This window comes from Lampetra planeri, chromosome 30 (genome assembly GCF_965212315.1).
Source record: "Lampetra planeri chromosome 30, kcLamPlan1.2.h2, whole genome shotgun sequence".
Taxonomy (NCBI): domain Eukaryota; kingdom Metazoa; phylum Chordata; class Hyperoartia; order Petromyzontiformes; family Petromyzontidae; genus Lampetra; species Lampetra planeri.
Window position 1 is genome coordinate 11,919,132 of NC_136136.1, and position 15,276 is coordinate 11,934,407.

The 15,276-nt window shown below is 50.0% G+C and overlaps 1 protein-coding gene across 24 annotated transcripts in view; it reads right to left on the minus strand.

Moving 5' to 3' along the window:
• The window catches only part of FUT8 (fucosyltransferase 8), a 388,964-nt gene that overhangs the window by 137,194 nt on the left and 236,494 nt on the right, over nt 1–15,276 (minus strand). For 2 of the 24 annotated variants that reach the window (XM_078608819.1, XM_078608818.1), the window contains exon 1: nt 2,947–3,133. The exons of the other annotated variants lie outside the window; for them this stretch is intronic. The gene's annotated coding sequence lies outside the window, so the exon portion shown is untranslated. Of the gene's footprint in view, nt 1–2,946; nt 3,134–15,276 lie in introns of those variants that run through there. 24 annotated transcript variants of the gene reach the window in all.

Consider the following 15,276-nt stretch of genomic DNA (forward strand, 5'->3'; position numbering starts at 1 on the left):
ACTATAGTAATAGAGCAAGTGGAGAATCACTGAACCGGAATTTATAGCTTTAAGGCATTTAGCGCGGGGCCCTTGAAAGTGCGGGGCCCGCAGCATCATGTGTAGCTACTAAGGTCAATTTGGAATAAGAGGATAAAATTCTTGCAGCCTCAATTTTTAAACACTCACACTGCATATATGCATATGCTGTATCTCTTGAATAGATCTCGTACAATATACGAATGCCAAATATAAAATGTCTACCCTTTAATATCCACAGTAATGACTCCCACGTGAACAGAAAACACAGAGAGCGTACACAAGCACGTGTTGTGTGTGTACAGTAAACACAACACAGACACAAGCACGTGTTTGTGTGTGTAAAGTGAACACAACACACTGTATAAACGTCATCTGCTACGCGGCCTTCTGGAAGTGCATCATGTCAGCAGCACTGGCTCAACAGCAGTGCCGGACTAAGCTAGTGCGGGCCTGTAGCATATGTTCTAAAGGGGCCCTGAATTTTAAAAACACATGATTATTAAAACACAAATGTTTTACTTGGATAGTAAAGTAATTGTATTTTTTCATTTGCTATACAGCCAGATAATACGACAAATCACTAACCTTAAACACCCAGTCGTTCATAAAAGTTGAAGGCAGTATAGTACTATAGTAATAGAGCAAGTGGAGAATCACTGAACCGGAATTTATAGCTTTAAGGCATTTAGCGCGGGGCCCTTGAAAGTGCGGGGCCCGCAGCATCATGTGTAGCTACTACATGTGTAGCTACTACATGTGTAGCTACTACATGTGTAGCTACTACATGTGTAGCTACTACATGTGTAGCTACTACATGTGTAGCTACTACATGTGTAGCTACTACATGTAGTAGCTACTTGTGCTGTAGGCCTCGGCAAGGTAAGGTAATTTACCCTTTTTACCGGGTAAAAGGGTAAAGGTAAAGGGTAAAGGTGTCGACATGCCAAGGGGTAAGGTAAAGGGTAGGGTAAAAGTAGCTCGGAAGAATTACCCGGTAAGGTAAAGGTAGCGCAAAGCATTACCCGGTAAATACGGTGCCTTGGTTACCGCTAAAAGCTCCGTGGTGCAGTCCGTGGCCTCCATTTAATAAGTAATATAAAAAAAACTTTTTTTAAACACGCTTTTATTAAATGTACTAGTAATGGCAGAACTCCACGAATCCAGGAATGGCCCCGAAGCTTGCCATAACGTAAGGGGACCGTGGCCAATTACAGCCAACGTCAGTTGAGCGTGGGCAATTAGACCCAAGCCGAAACATAACATACAAAAAATGTTTAAAAACATATATATTTTTATGATAGAATATAGTGTTGTCATCAGTAAGACATACGTATACCAAGTTTGCAGTCGATACCACATTGGGAAGTGGGTTAAAATTGAGTTACAAGATTTGAGGATACAACAACGACAACAACAGACTGAGTGAGTGAGTTAAAAAAAAGCGTGTAAAATTGGAATCGAGAGTATTCTATATGTATAAAGCGCTCTACCTAGCATTTACCAATATAAACCTTGTTCATGTGTAGTAGTACCCCAGTAATTACCCTGTAATCGGGTAATTTGTATGGGGTAAGGGTAAAAGGTAGGGTAAAGGTAGGCTCGTTGCTTTCTACCTTTTAGCTTACCTGCTAAAAGGTAAAAGGAAGGGTAGAGTGATTGTATTGTGGTAAGCGTAAAAAGTAAGGTAAAGGTAGGCTCGTTGTTTTTTTTACATTATAACTTTTGCCTTGCCGAGGCCTATTGTACTACCAGGATATAACCCGGCACTGGCGACACAAGCAACAACTCGTGCACCGGTTCCAACATTCAGCGTCCCATCAGCAGTCAGGAAAATCCCTGCCGACCACGATCCCAGACATCGCTTCACAAGCGAGGCCCCCCCTCTCTGGAGGACAATGCCCCCCCCCCCCCTCTCTGGAGGACAATGGGGCCCCCCTCTCTGGAGGACAATGGGCCCCCCTCTCTGGAGGACAATGGGCCCCCCTCTCTGGAGGACAATGGGCCCCCCTCTCTGGAGGACAATGGACCCCCGGGACTAATTTTGCTTTGTTCTGAAGCCGCCACCACCTCGTTTTTTGCTTTCTCACCCCGAATACCAACGCAGATTGGGAGCTTCTGGTAAACAAAGATCGCCCCCCCGTCTGCTTAGGGCGAGTGCCGTTCGCGAGTTAGCGGCGCCTACGATGGGCGTGAAGGGGGGTGGGTGAGCAGCACCACGCCCGACCGCCTTTGTCTCCCCAGTGGCGACGTTGTTTACGCACCACACCGGGTACTCTCATTTGAAGCCGAGCCGACCTAGGGAAGGAGTGACGAGCAGGGAGAGCAGGAGGAGGAGGGGGAACAGGGGGAGGAGGGGGGGGGGAACAGGGGGAGGAGGGGGGGGGGGAACCGGGGGAGCCGGGGGAGGAGAAGGAGGAGGGGGGGGAGCAGGGGGAGGAGGGTGGAGGAGGAGACGAAGAGGATGAGGCTGGCCATGGCAGCAGGGGGAGAGTGACGAGGAGGCGAGCCACGACGGGAGCAGGTGAGCAAGGTGAGGGGAGCAGGGGGGGTGAGGGGAGAAGGGGGGGTGAGGGGAGAAGGGGGGGGGGGTGAGGGGAGAAGGGGGGGGGGGGGGTGAGGGGAGAAGGGGGGGGGGGGTGAGGGGAGAAGGGGGGGGGGGTGAGGGGAGAAGGGGGGGGGGTGAGGGGAGCAGGGGGGGGTGAGGGGAGCAGGGGGGGGGGTGAGAGGAGCAGGGGGGGGTGAGGGGAGCAGGGGGGTGAGGGGAGCAGGGGGGTGAGGGGAGAAGGGGGGGTGGAGAAGGGGGGGGGGAGCAGGGGGGTGAGGGGAGCAGGGGGGTGGGGGGAGAAGGGGGGGTGAGGGGAGAAGGGGGGGGCAGGGGGGTGAGGGGAGAAGGGGGGGTGAGGGAGCGAGGGCGCGCTGCTTCACCTGGCGCGGCGCCCCACGGAGAGTCGGGCCCGATGGGAGCCGCTCGCGGCGGCGCGGCCGGAGATGGCGCGGAGAGGAGGATGGAGCAGGAGGATGGAGACGTCTCGCCGGAGCAAGCGGAGCAGGAGGCGGCGGCGATTTACTGCGGCGACTGCATCAGCCGAGAGGCGCGGGAGGGCGGCAGCCGCTCTCGGCGGCGGCAGCAGCGCCGAGCCCCCCCCCCCTCCTCGTGCCCCCCCCCTCCTCGTGCCCCCCCCCGTACCCGCCGCCAATCAATCACCCCGCACAGCACCGCCAGCACCACCGCCACGGGTCTCCGTCGTCTCTCCCCCTCCTCCTTCTCGTCTCCCCGCGCAAACCAATCGCTAGCAGTGGCCCGGCCAAACGAAACATCACCAACCACCACCAACAACAGCCACCACCACTACCAACAACAACCACCACCAACCACCACCTCCTCCACCTCCCCATTCATTCCGATCAGACGCCACGGCAGCAGCGGCGGCATCAAGAGCGGAGGAGCGCGGCGGCGGCGGCAGCAGCAGCAGCCATCGCGAGCAGCCTCGCCTCTCTCCTCCGCTTAACTCGCACAATCGGCTGCTCGGCGGATTCACTCGGGAGATGATTTATACATTCACACACACGGACACACACACACGGACACGCAGGCACACGGACACGTCGGGGTGTCCGTGTGCGTGTGTGTCTTGTATACGCGAGCACGCGTGGTGATCGCACACACACACAAAGATCCCCCGTGTAGCCTTTAACAGACTGTTGGTGCAAGTGCTGAAGGCCGACACGGCACACGAGGGGATGGCGTGGCCAGCGCCACGCCCGGCCACCTTTGTCTCCCCAGTGGCGATGTTTACTACACACCGCACCAGGTACTCGTTTGAGGCCGAGTAGACCTAGGGGATGAGGCCCAGGACCGGTTCAGACAATCGTCACCCGGTGTCGTCCCGCGAATCGAAACCCGGGTGGCCAGCACACACACACACGTGTTCACACACACACACACGTGTTCACACACACACACACGTGTTCACACACACACACACGTGTTCACACACACACACACACGTGTTCACACACACACACACACGTGTTCACACACACACACACACACGTGTTCACACACACACACACACACGTGTTCACACACACACACACACACGTGTTCACACACACACACACACACGTGTTCACACACACACACACACACGTGTTCACACACACACACACACACGTGTTCACACACACACACACACGTGTTCACACACACACACACACGTGTTCACACACACACACACGTGTTCACACACACACACACGTGTTCACACACACACACACGTGTTCACACACACACACACGTGTTCACACACACACACACGTGTTCACACACACACACACGTGTTCACACACACACACACGTGTTCACACACACACACACGTGTTCACACACACACACACGTGTTCACACACACACACGTGTTCACACACACACACGTGTTCACACACACACACGTGTTCACACACACACACGTGTTCACACACACACGTGTTCACACACACACGTGTTCACACACAAACACACGTGTTCACACACACACACACGTGTTCACACACACACACACGTGTTCACACACACACACACGTGTTCACACACACACACACGTGTTCACACACACACACGTGTTCACACACACACACACACACGTGTTCACACACACACACGCGTTCACACACACACACGCGTCCACACACACATGCGCACAGGCGTTCACACACACACGCGTCCACACGTGCGCAAACACACGCGCACGCGCTCGGCCCTGTACATTGCACGGCGCACGCATCACCACCAATGCCGCCACTCAACAGCAGCGACAAGACGCAGATCACCGACGATGATCGTCGTCGTCGTCGACCGTTGAAACAAGAAGCGTCATTGGCGGCGAGGCGAAGACTAACATCGACAAGATAAAAACCCACACACACAACTCCACAATGCCAGCGATTGTTTTGAGTTGCGCATTGGAGAGTTGTGCGTCCATATCTTGCAGAGGGTCCTTGCCCATACAATACGGACTGCTGATGAGACCACTCCAAGTCGAAACCGGCCCAGAGTTTGCCCGTGTGAACGAATGCTGCTGCTAAGATGCACTCCGAGAAGGCCGCGTGTGGCTGGCGTGATGTGTAAAAATATATATGTTACATCCATGGGGAGGAGGCATCTCGTCTGCTTGTTTTGTCAGATTCAACTTGCCATGCAAAAAACACACGCGAGTACAAAAGGAGGCCGTTTAACCTGCACCGTATGTACCCCAGGGAGAAAGTGGCATGCTCACACACTTCACATCAGACAGGGAACGATTTCCATAAACTACACAAGGCAAGTCAGAATCTTGCTGCCATACCCGGGATTCGGCACTCAAATCCTGCCTCACTGCCCGGACAGCATTCAGAGTGGAGCAGCCAGGGCGTGACTGATGATCCAGCTCTCACCGACTTGCTTTAGTCACTCGCCCCACCGGCTGCCAGTCGCCTCCCTATCACTCTTCTATCGCTACTACTACCGTGGTGACGACTGCCGTGGTGACGGTTCCAATTGAACTTCACGAAATGATTCCTACCACCCATGTTGAGGACTCAGTCTTATCACACTCGCTGTTTCGTCTCGTCCACACTATGTACAACCACCACACTGCAGGTCACAACAACTGACCCACTCACTCACCCAATCACCCACTCACTCTCTCATCTACTTCACCCACCCACTCACCTTCTTCACCCACTCACCCACCTACTCACCGACTTCACAACAACCGCCATTCGCCACTAAGTGGCGGTGACGTCACCACGACGCTTGCGCCAGGCCATGTGCACCTTGAGACCACGTGAAGTGTCGCCTACTTCACCCACTCACTCACCCACTCACCTAACTCACCCACTCACCTACTAACTCACCCACCCACTCACCCACCTACGCATCTACTTCACCCACTCACCCACTTACTCACCCACCACACTGCAGGTCACAATACTTCTCTTTGTGCCTCTTCTTTGACACTGCACCAATTTGGAATTCCCTCCCATCATGAGCAAGGTTCGCTATTTACAGCGCGAAAAAAGTTCAATATACATACATGCATCGTCTCTTTTCCCCAAGTTCTTATATATCGCTCAGTTATAGAAACGTGCGAGCTCTTATTCATCCATCACAACTGAGAGTGCTGCTTGTTGCTGGCCACTTATCCTCTGGGCCCTTTGGGCTGTGCTCAAGACGCTGAATGTAACGACACGTGCGTGGCCACTCGGCAAGCCGCTGCATGGCTTGGTGCACCGGGCATCTGTGCAGCGGAGCGCCCCGCGTGCTTGCGGAGGTCGACGTTTCAGACCAAATCCATCGCGAGGAGACGAACCTCCGGGAGGGAGCGAACGCAAGGCCCGGCCGCACGCTCTGCCAGCGGCGTTGCGCTTAGCGAGGCTGCTGCTGCTGCTTCTGATTCTGCTTCTGATTCTGCTGCGGAACCATCCACAGGTTTGCATCGTGAGCCAACTCGGAGCCATCTCTGACATCAACTGAATTTTCAAACACTGAGCTACATTACTCGAAACAAAACAGTGCACTACATGACGACAATAGCCTTCACGCGCAACGAACATTAACCTTTTTTGGGTCTGCGAATGAAACGGAGCGGTGGTTCAGTGGTTAGCACAGTGCGCTGCGAGCCTGTGGCAACTGGAGTTTGATTCCAGGCTACAGGGTATGGCAGTACAGCAATGGGATGTCTCCTGTTCCCTACACCACGTGTGTAAAGTGTCAACACTCATGAATAGAGTTGGTCAAACATCCCCATATTTCAATCTTAATTTGGAGCTTTCGTGACTGCAGGAATTACTCTTTGGTTCTTTCGGTAAAGTCACGTATAAAGATAAAATAATAAATTAAATAATAGCATACGACGTTTCGATTGCAACAAAGCAATCATCATCAGGTATAAATGAAATAGCAACAAAAATCTAACCAGAAAACTATAGACAGACATATAAGCAGACAGATATCACAGAGATACATAGAGAGAGAACACACATAGGCACACAGAGAGAGAACGTCTCTGTGACGAGGTCTTAAATAGAGAGAGGGGGCGGAGAGAGGGAGGGGTTAGAGAAAATTAGAATGTCAATGAGTAGGACGACGCGTGGTAAGGTGCGCAAGCTTGAAAATTAGGAGAACGGGAGAGAGACACACTAAATTAAATAACCTAGCAAAATATCGAAATGTAATGTAATGCAACACAGAGAGTCGGTCAACACACAATTAACGCATAGCCTGGTTGATTACGTATTTCAAAGATTGCTAAGTTAGAATTTAAGTGTGTCTCCGTTCGTCGTGTTTGTGTTTTTGTCTCTCTTTGAATTTTCACACTTAAATTCTAACTTATCAATCTTTGAAATACGTAATCAACCAGGCTATGCGTTAATTGTGTGTTGACCGACTCTCTGTGTTGCATTACATTACATTTCGATATTTTGCTAGGTTATTTAATTTAGTGTGTCTCTCTCCCGTTCTCCTAATTTTCAAGCTTGCGCACCTTACCACGCGTCGTCCTACTCATTGACATGCTAATTTTCTCTAACCCCTCCCTCTCTCCGCCCCCGACCCCTCTCTCTATTTAAGGCCTCGTCACAGAGACGTTCTCTCTCTGTGTGCCTATGTGTGTTCGCTCTCTATGTATCTCTGTGATATCTGTCTGCTTATATATCTGTCTATAGTTTTCTGGTTAGATTTTTGTTGCTATTTCATTTATACCTGATGATGATTGCTTGTGTTGCAATCGAAACGTCGTATGCTATTATTAATTTATTATTTTATCTTTATACGTGACTTTACCGAAAGAACCAAAGAGTAATCCCCATATTTCTTTAGCCATTTAAACAATTTTCTATTTTACCAGGTAAGGCCGACTGAGCTATATATATCTTTTTCAGAAGCGACCTGGCCATAAATGATAGCTCAACAAAGTGGCTTATCATGTGGAAATTTATAAGTATAAAATACTCTCAAGGTACGTTTCTAAATGTGGAGGGAAAACCCAGAGGACTTGCAGAAATATTCACTCAACCATGGGGAGAACATGCAAACTCCAAATCTACAGCAGGCATCAGGGTCTCAATGAAACCCGCAATCTCCTGCATACCAGGTGAGGTAGTTGACATCTCGCCACTGTGGCGAGCAGCTGGTTCACATCTCGTACAGCACCACAGAGCTCGGGGCAATCGTTGGCACCGGTTCTGGTTGCCCTGTCTGTGGTTTCCCCGCAGCTCCGTGCGCAAAAACTGCACGCACATTACGATTTCTGCATCAGCGTTTTCAGATGCAATTTGCACGACCAACGCTGTAAAGTAAAAAAAAATATATAATCTTGTTGTTCAGTGGCCCAGCCTCTACAACGCTGAGTTCTCGCGGTCCGCTGTGAACAGAAGGAATCGCCGATCTGCTGGCTCGCTCAGACCCGATAGGAGTCGCAGATGACGCAGTTGCAAAGCCAGGCCCTCGGCACGCTCGTCCGCATCGACTGTCGTCAGAAACATTCACACGGAGACGCCAGTTCTGTCCCCGCAGCTACTGGGCAATTCACCGAGCCAAATGACCAGAGATGTTGCTCCCCTCACCGTTAAGCGCATGTAAAGAACCCAATTGAATCACCACGAGAACAAGTGTTTGCGAACACATCTGAAATCCCCCCAAAAATGTAAATCAGCCACAACTATTCTCATGAAAGCTTAATAACTGGCGCAGAGTAACTATGCTCTTCTTGCAAATGGCTCGATGGATCTCAATGCCTGATGAAATAAAGTTCAATCGATCGATGCATTTGCGAGAACACTATCCGGAGTGATACGGAGGAGCCAGACGCGAGCATGTGGCATCTTTCACATCCACCGCACGCTGGTTATCACGGACGATGGATTCACCCTGCCACGTGGCACCGCGAGTTGTCCAAGGGCATCCACAATTCCTAAATGTGATTCAAATATAATGAAGCTCCATTTATTTTTAGGATACACAAAGAATCATAATTTCACAAAGATCATCCATGAATTACAAAACACGTGGACTGTTCATGAAGCTCTCCCACGCAAGCTGCACGCCCCGAACGACCCGAGCGTCTGTGCCGTGGCCCGCTCGCCGCCGCCGCCGCCTCCAATCTTGTTGACAAGAAGATTCTCACAGATATATTTTTGTTCTCCTTCCGTATGACCATGGTCGTGTGTTTTTTTAAGACCCCCCCCCCAACCTCGTTATTTTCTAGGCCATGACCTTTACGGACGTCTCGTCTCACTTAGCCGGGCTCTTGCTGGAGCCGCCGCCGCGGCGGTCACATCATCCGTGAGTCGTGGTACCGTGCGAGCGACAGGGCCTTTGAACACCGAAGCTTGTTTTGAAAACTTTGCAGCGGGTGCTTATTTCCGCGAGCGCCGGTGTGAAGAAGATAACGAGTAACAAACAATTTGTATTTTCCCAGGTGAAGCCCACGGAGCTATTTAGCTCTTTTTCAGAAGCAACTTGGCCATCACAAATGATGGCTCAATGGAGTGGATCATCACGTGGAAATGTTTAGCAGCCAAATACTTTAAACGCGTGATGTTGATTCAAAATGTGGTGAGAAAAACCGGAGGACCTAGAGAAAATTCCACGTGACCACGGGGAGAACATGCAAACTCCAAATATACAGCAGCAGGCGTCACAGGGTCGGGATCGAAACCACGACCTCCTACAAACCAGGCGAGGTAATTAACATCTCGCCAGCATATGGGCAACTCGACATTAATCTAATTTGATGAAACTGCGTTGGCAGTTGTGCCCAAATAAAAAAAACAATGCATTTGTGCCGTGAAGTTGTTCCATTGCCTGCTTCATCACCGATTCTCTATTATTTCCTTCTAAAGGCCACGGTGTTATTGACGAATGTGTTGAGTCACAGTTCAACATCAGCTGCGCGATAACATATGGGCTACGATCCAAATCAAATTCCTTTGAAGCGTGCTTTATCAATGATGGATTCGCACAACAGTTTTCAGTTGTGGGTAAATTTGATTATTCGCAGATTCAATTTCGATGCACTGATAACATAGCCACATATAATTAGGGTTCACATGGTAACGTGTGTACGACTCGTGACGGCAATCTCGGATTGGCCATGACCCGGTTTAACGGCTGGCCGCTGTGTGCCGCCGCGTGCTGCCGAGGAGCGGCGCGAGAGGAACTCCGCGGCCACCTCCACGTCGCTAAACGGCAGTGTGCAAACGGCGATTCTTTGACAAGATAAATTGGGAAAGCTTCCGAGTTTAAACATCAAGATGCGGCCAGTACCCTCATTGACGTAAACGGGAGTGATGCAGACGCACAAATGGCCATGACGTTATTGAATAAACGGGACGAAACGTCAAGCTGTGAGGATGATTTACTTTTGCACGTTCAAAAAATGAAGTCCCTTAACCGCAGAATGATCCTCGACTAACCTTCTTTCAAGAAGGGGACGGCAGAGAATCGCAGAATTATCGGCCAACGGGCATCTCAAAGGGAACGTCGTGACAATGGGTTTTTTCTGTGTCAATAGCGAGCGCTTGCGCAAGCTTGGGTCCTGACGATGCTCGGGTTATCCTCTTACTAAACCATGTTTTTACTTTACCAGGAAGGGTCCACCGAGCTATGTAGCTCTTTTCAAACGTACATTTATAGCAGCAGTCAAATACTCTAAAACGCGTGACGTTGATTCTAAATGTGGAGGGAAAAACCGGAGGACCCGGAGAAAAATCCACGCGACCGCGGGGAGAGACACACGCAAACTCCAATTATACAGCAGGCATCGTCAGGGTCGGGATCGAACTCACGACCTCCTGCATACCAGGCGCCCCAAAGAGCACAAAAAATGATCCGAACAAAATCGTGAACAAATAGGAAGCCTATCAAAGTCAACAACGTTCAGTGGCTTTGTTGAATTACCACTGGAGTGGTTACCAAAACTCTGTGACGAAGGACGCAATGTGAAAGGCACTTCACGCGGGCCGTTATGACAGAAGCCGAGCACTGGCCCGAAATGTCAAGCGTCCAGCAACAAACAGCACCGTCAAAGTTGTAACGGATAAGAGTTAGCACGCTTCTTTCATTGAAAAAGCTAAACAAAAAAGTAGAATATTTTTCAGACATTGGTAATCCACGGCTGGTCGAACGCCTCTGCACACTCCACCACAGAGGTTGTTTGATCATACTTCACCACGCTGGTTAGCGTGGGTTGGTGAAGGGACATTCGGCAGGAATTTAAATTATGGTCGCTGGGTTCAGAGGACGGTGCACTAACCACGGCACCGCCAACTCCCCACCCGGCAATAGCTTCGCCGTAGCTTGTTATCACGTCACAGGCGACTCCGTGCAGCTTCAAGTGCCAGTGGGCCAGTTGCACTCGGAGCAGCGTGTGAGCAGCACGAGCAGCGTGTGAGCAGCGTGTGAGCAGAGTGTGAGCAGAATGTGAGCAGTGTGAGCAGCGTGTGAGCAGAGTGTGAGTAGAGTGTGAGTAGAGTGTGAGCAGAGTGTGAGTGTGAGCAGTGTGTGAGCAGTGTGAGCAGTGTGAGCAGTGTGTGAGCAGCGTGCGAGCAGTGTGTGAACACTTCTCCTCGATGGGCCTCGGACAAACGCGGACGGTCTGGAGGCTGGGGGCCGCTCTCCCGGCCTGCTCAAAACCGTTTCCCTCCATGTTGAGAGGAAAGCAGCAATGGTTAATGAAGATAAAACACTCTTTGTGTCGCGCACCTGCCATTAATCTTCCCCCGTGACATTCTAAGAGGTTTGGGATAACGCGTGACCTTAATACAACCGTGACAATGCGTTGTCAAACTCAAGGGATGGACGTCCGCACGTTTGAAAACGAAAAATGCCAACACACGACCACGGAGGGCAAGGGAACACCGCACTGCGGATGAAGCACGGGTGTGTGTGTGTCTGTGTGTGTGTCTGTGTGTGTCACGCTGAGTGGTGGTGCAGCGGTTAGCGCGCTGCGCTACAAACCTGGCGACCCGGGTTCGATTCCCGCTCACGGCCAACACCCAATGACGATTATATGAACCGGCCCTGGGCCTCCCCTAGATGGGCCAGGCGTGGTGTTGGCCACCCACCCCCTCGTGTGCCGTGCCGGCCTTTATAGGTGCTCACTAACAGCACTTGCCCCTACAGTCTGTAAAAGGCTACAGAGGGGATCTTTGTCTTGTGTCACGCGGAACATGTGAACACAATGCAAAGAACACACCAACAGTGGAAGAGGCGCCCAACAAAAACACAAAGACAAAGATCCCCAGTATAGCCTGTAACAGACTGTTGGGGCAAGTGCTGTGAGCGAGCACCTATGAAGGCCGGCACGGCACACGAGGGAGTGGGTGCCCAGCACCATGCCCGGCCGCCTTTGGCTCCCCAGTGGCGATGTTTACACACCACACCAGGTACTGTACTTGTTTGAGGCTGAGTCGACCTAGGGGAGGCCCAGGACCGGTTCAGACGATCGTCACCAGTGTTGACCGTGAGCGGGAATCGAACTCGGTGGCTGGGTTCGGAGCACAACACGCTAACCACTACACCACCGCTCCCCGCAAAACACACACACACTATATATATACTTTTTTACTTTAACCCGGAGGGTTTTGCATCGTCAAAAGTAAAATATCTTCTCTGGAGGGTTGCCCCCCTTGTCCACATGATGCCAACGCCTCCCAGGAGGCCTTTCTCTCAGCCAGCCTGCGTCGATCACATCCGGGCACTTGACTGCAGCGAAGCTCATTGCAACAGAGTTCAATACCGGTACCAAATCACAGTGCGAATCAATTCACTCCACCCGGACACAGGCACCAGCTCCCGGACAAGTGGCAATCCTACTTCTGTGAATAGTTTGAAGACCATTCTTCTACTTTTTTCCACACGGTTTCTGAGCACAGGCCCACAGGCCCAAAAAACCCCAAGCAGGCAGCAACTAAAAGCACGGTAAAATTTGCAACGGGTTAGAGTTGACACATTTGTTGATTCGAAAGAAGGTTATTTTAAGAGCTTGGCAAAAAAAAGAGAGAGATGATGGGAGGAAATTTTATTTGCGAGCCTTTGTGACAGATACGCTGGTTAAAAGGTTTTAAAGTGTAGTTAAAATCGAGAAGAAACGCCACTGTGGGGTAAAAAACTAAGTCTCCAAAGCAGTTAAAATCTAATGTCATCTTTAGTGCGGCTCGCACAAGATGAAATACAAGGCACAGCAGACTCCATCTAGCAGGTGCTCAATTTAATGCACCTTAAATCAAGCTTTATGCATCAGCCAGCACATTAAGTCAACATTTCTGTGATATATTACATAATTATAAATAAAGCAAGCTGTTTTTTTAGGAAGGGTATTTTTTTAAAGATGGTTACTTTTCTGTGATGAATTTTTCATGCTAAACTTAATCACAATATAAGGAACTTCATACTAAATTAACTCGTGGGTTCCACACGCACCGGAAATAAACAAATCTCATGTACAGAAAACACCGTCACACCATATAAAGCTAAAAAACAAAGAATGAAATGTCCAAAAGAATTGGTGCTTGGTCAGCAAAGGCCCAAATTAATATTGCCCCAAAGCTCGGCGCTTTTTGACAGAATGAACAACAGCAGATAAGCCAAGGTCAGCATCCCTCAGATGACAACAAACCTCAGAGGACAACACAGTGCCCGTTCATCTGGCAGCTAGACAAAGATAAAGATCCGCCATATAGCCTTTAACAGACTGTAGGAGCAAGTGCTGTTAGCGAGCGGCACCTATGACGGCCGGCGAAGCACACGGTGGGTTGGGTGGCCAGCACCGCGGATCGCCGGGTTCGTAGCGCAGCGCGCTGACCGCTACTACACTACCGCTCCCCCGTAGGTAAATACATACAAAGCTTCTCGTATAGCCTGACAGACTGTAGGGGCAAGTGCTGCTAGCGAGCACCTCTGAAGGCCGGAATGGTGCACGAGGGGGTGGGTAGCCAGCACTACGCCCGGCCGCCTTTGCCTCTATAGTGGCGATGTTTACACACCGCATCAGGTAATCATTTGAGGCTGAGCCGACCTAGGGGAGGTCCAGGACCGGTTCAGATAATCGTCACTGCTGTTGATGTTGGCTTTCCTGTAGACAGAGTGTCCCATTGAGCCATCTGGTCTCTTTTCAATTAAAACATCCAAGAATGGTAACTTACCATCCTTTTCCACCTCCATGGTGAATTTGGTGGTTGGGTGTATGGAATTGATGTGGTTGAGGAATTGGTTCAGAGCTGGTCGGCCATGTGGCCAGATGATGAACGTGTCATCTACGTATCTCTTCCACAAGGACAGACGTAGAGTGGATGCCTGGATGTTATTTGTCTCAAATTCTTCCATGAAAACATCGGCTACAACTGGAGATAAGGGAGAACCCATTGGGGTATCTTCAACTTGTTTTTTAAGAAATTTCCATTCCAGGTGAAGTAAGTGTTGGTGAGGCAGTGTCTCACCAGGGCCGGTACATCAGCATTCAGTCCTTGTATAGCTACCATCATTAAGTACGTCCTGAATTTTGTGATTGTATGTGGTTTTGTCCATGATGACTGTGGCATTGCCCTTGTCGGCTGAGAGAATGACGATATCATCTTAATTGGGAAAGCTCAATAGGGGCATGTTATGACATCACGGTCAGTGACGTCCCCTCCTGGCACCAGCAGAGAGGGGCCCCCCCTCGCCTACCAACTTCTGCAGGCAGCTCACCAGCACTGGTTAAAGCAGCGGCTGGTGAGACACTCAATGTCTCAAACTGCTCCCGAGTTTTGCTTGTCGTAAAGCAATGCCGCAAAAAAATAAATGTTTGTAAGATTCCCAGAAGGCCGTGTGGGCTGCCGGGCACGTGAAAGAAACCATTTTATAGTTTTTACGTGGAGGGACGACAGAGAGGATGAGGCGAACTGGTCTGCTTATTTATTTTGCGACTTTTATTCTGATATTATATGACTTATATTCTACACCTAAGGATGATACTTATTAAATTTCGATGTAAAGCTTTCGTGGCTGCAGGGATTCATCTTTTTGGTTCTTTCGGTAAAGTCACGTAGAATGGAAATAATAAAATAATAAAAAGAAAACATTATAAAATAATTTGTATTATGTTTTATTTGTATTAGTTTTATAATGTTTTATTTTTATTATTTTATTATTTCCATTCTACGTGGCTTTACCAAAATAACCAAGAAGATGCTACTTATTAGTTTGTGTTATGCAATATACAGTTTTGCATTAAA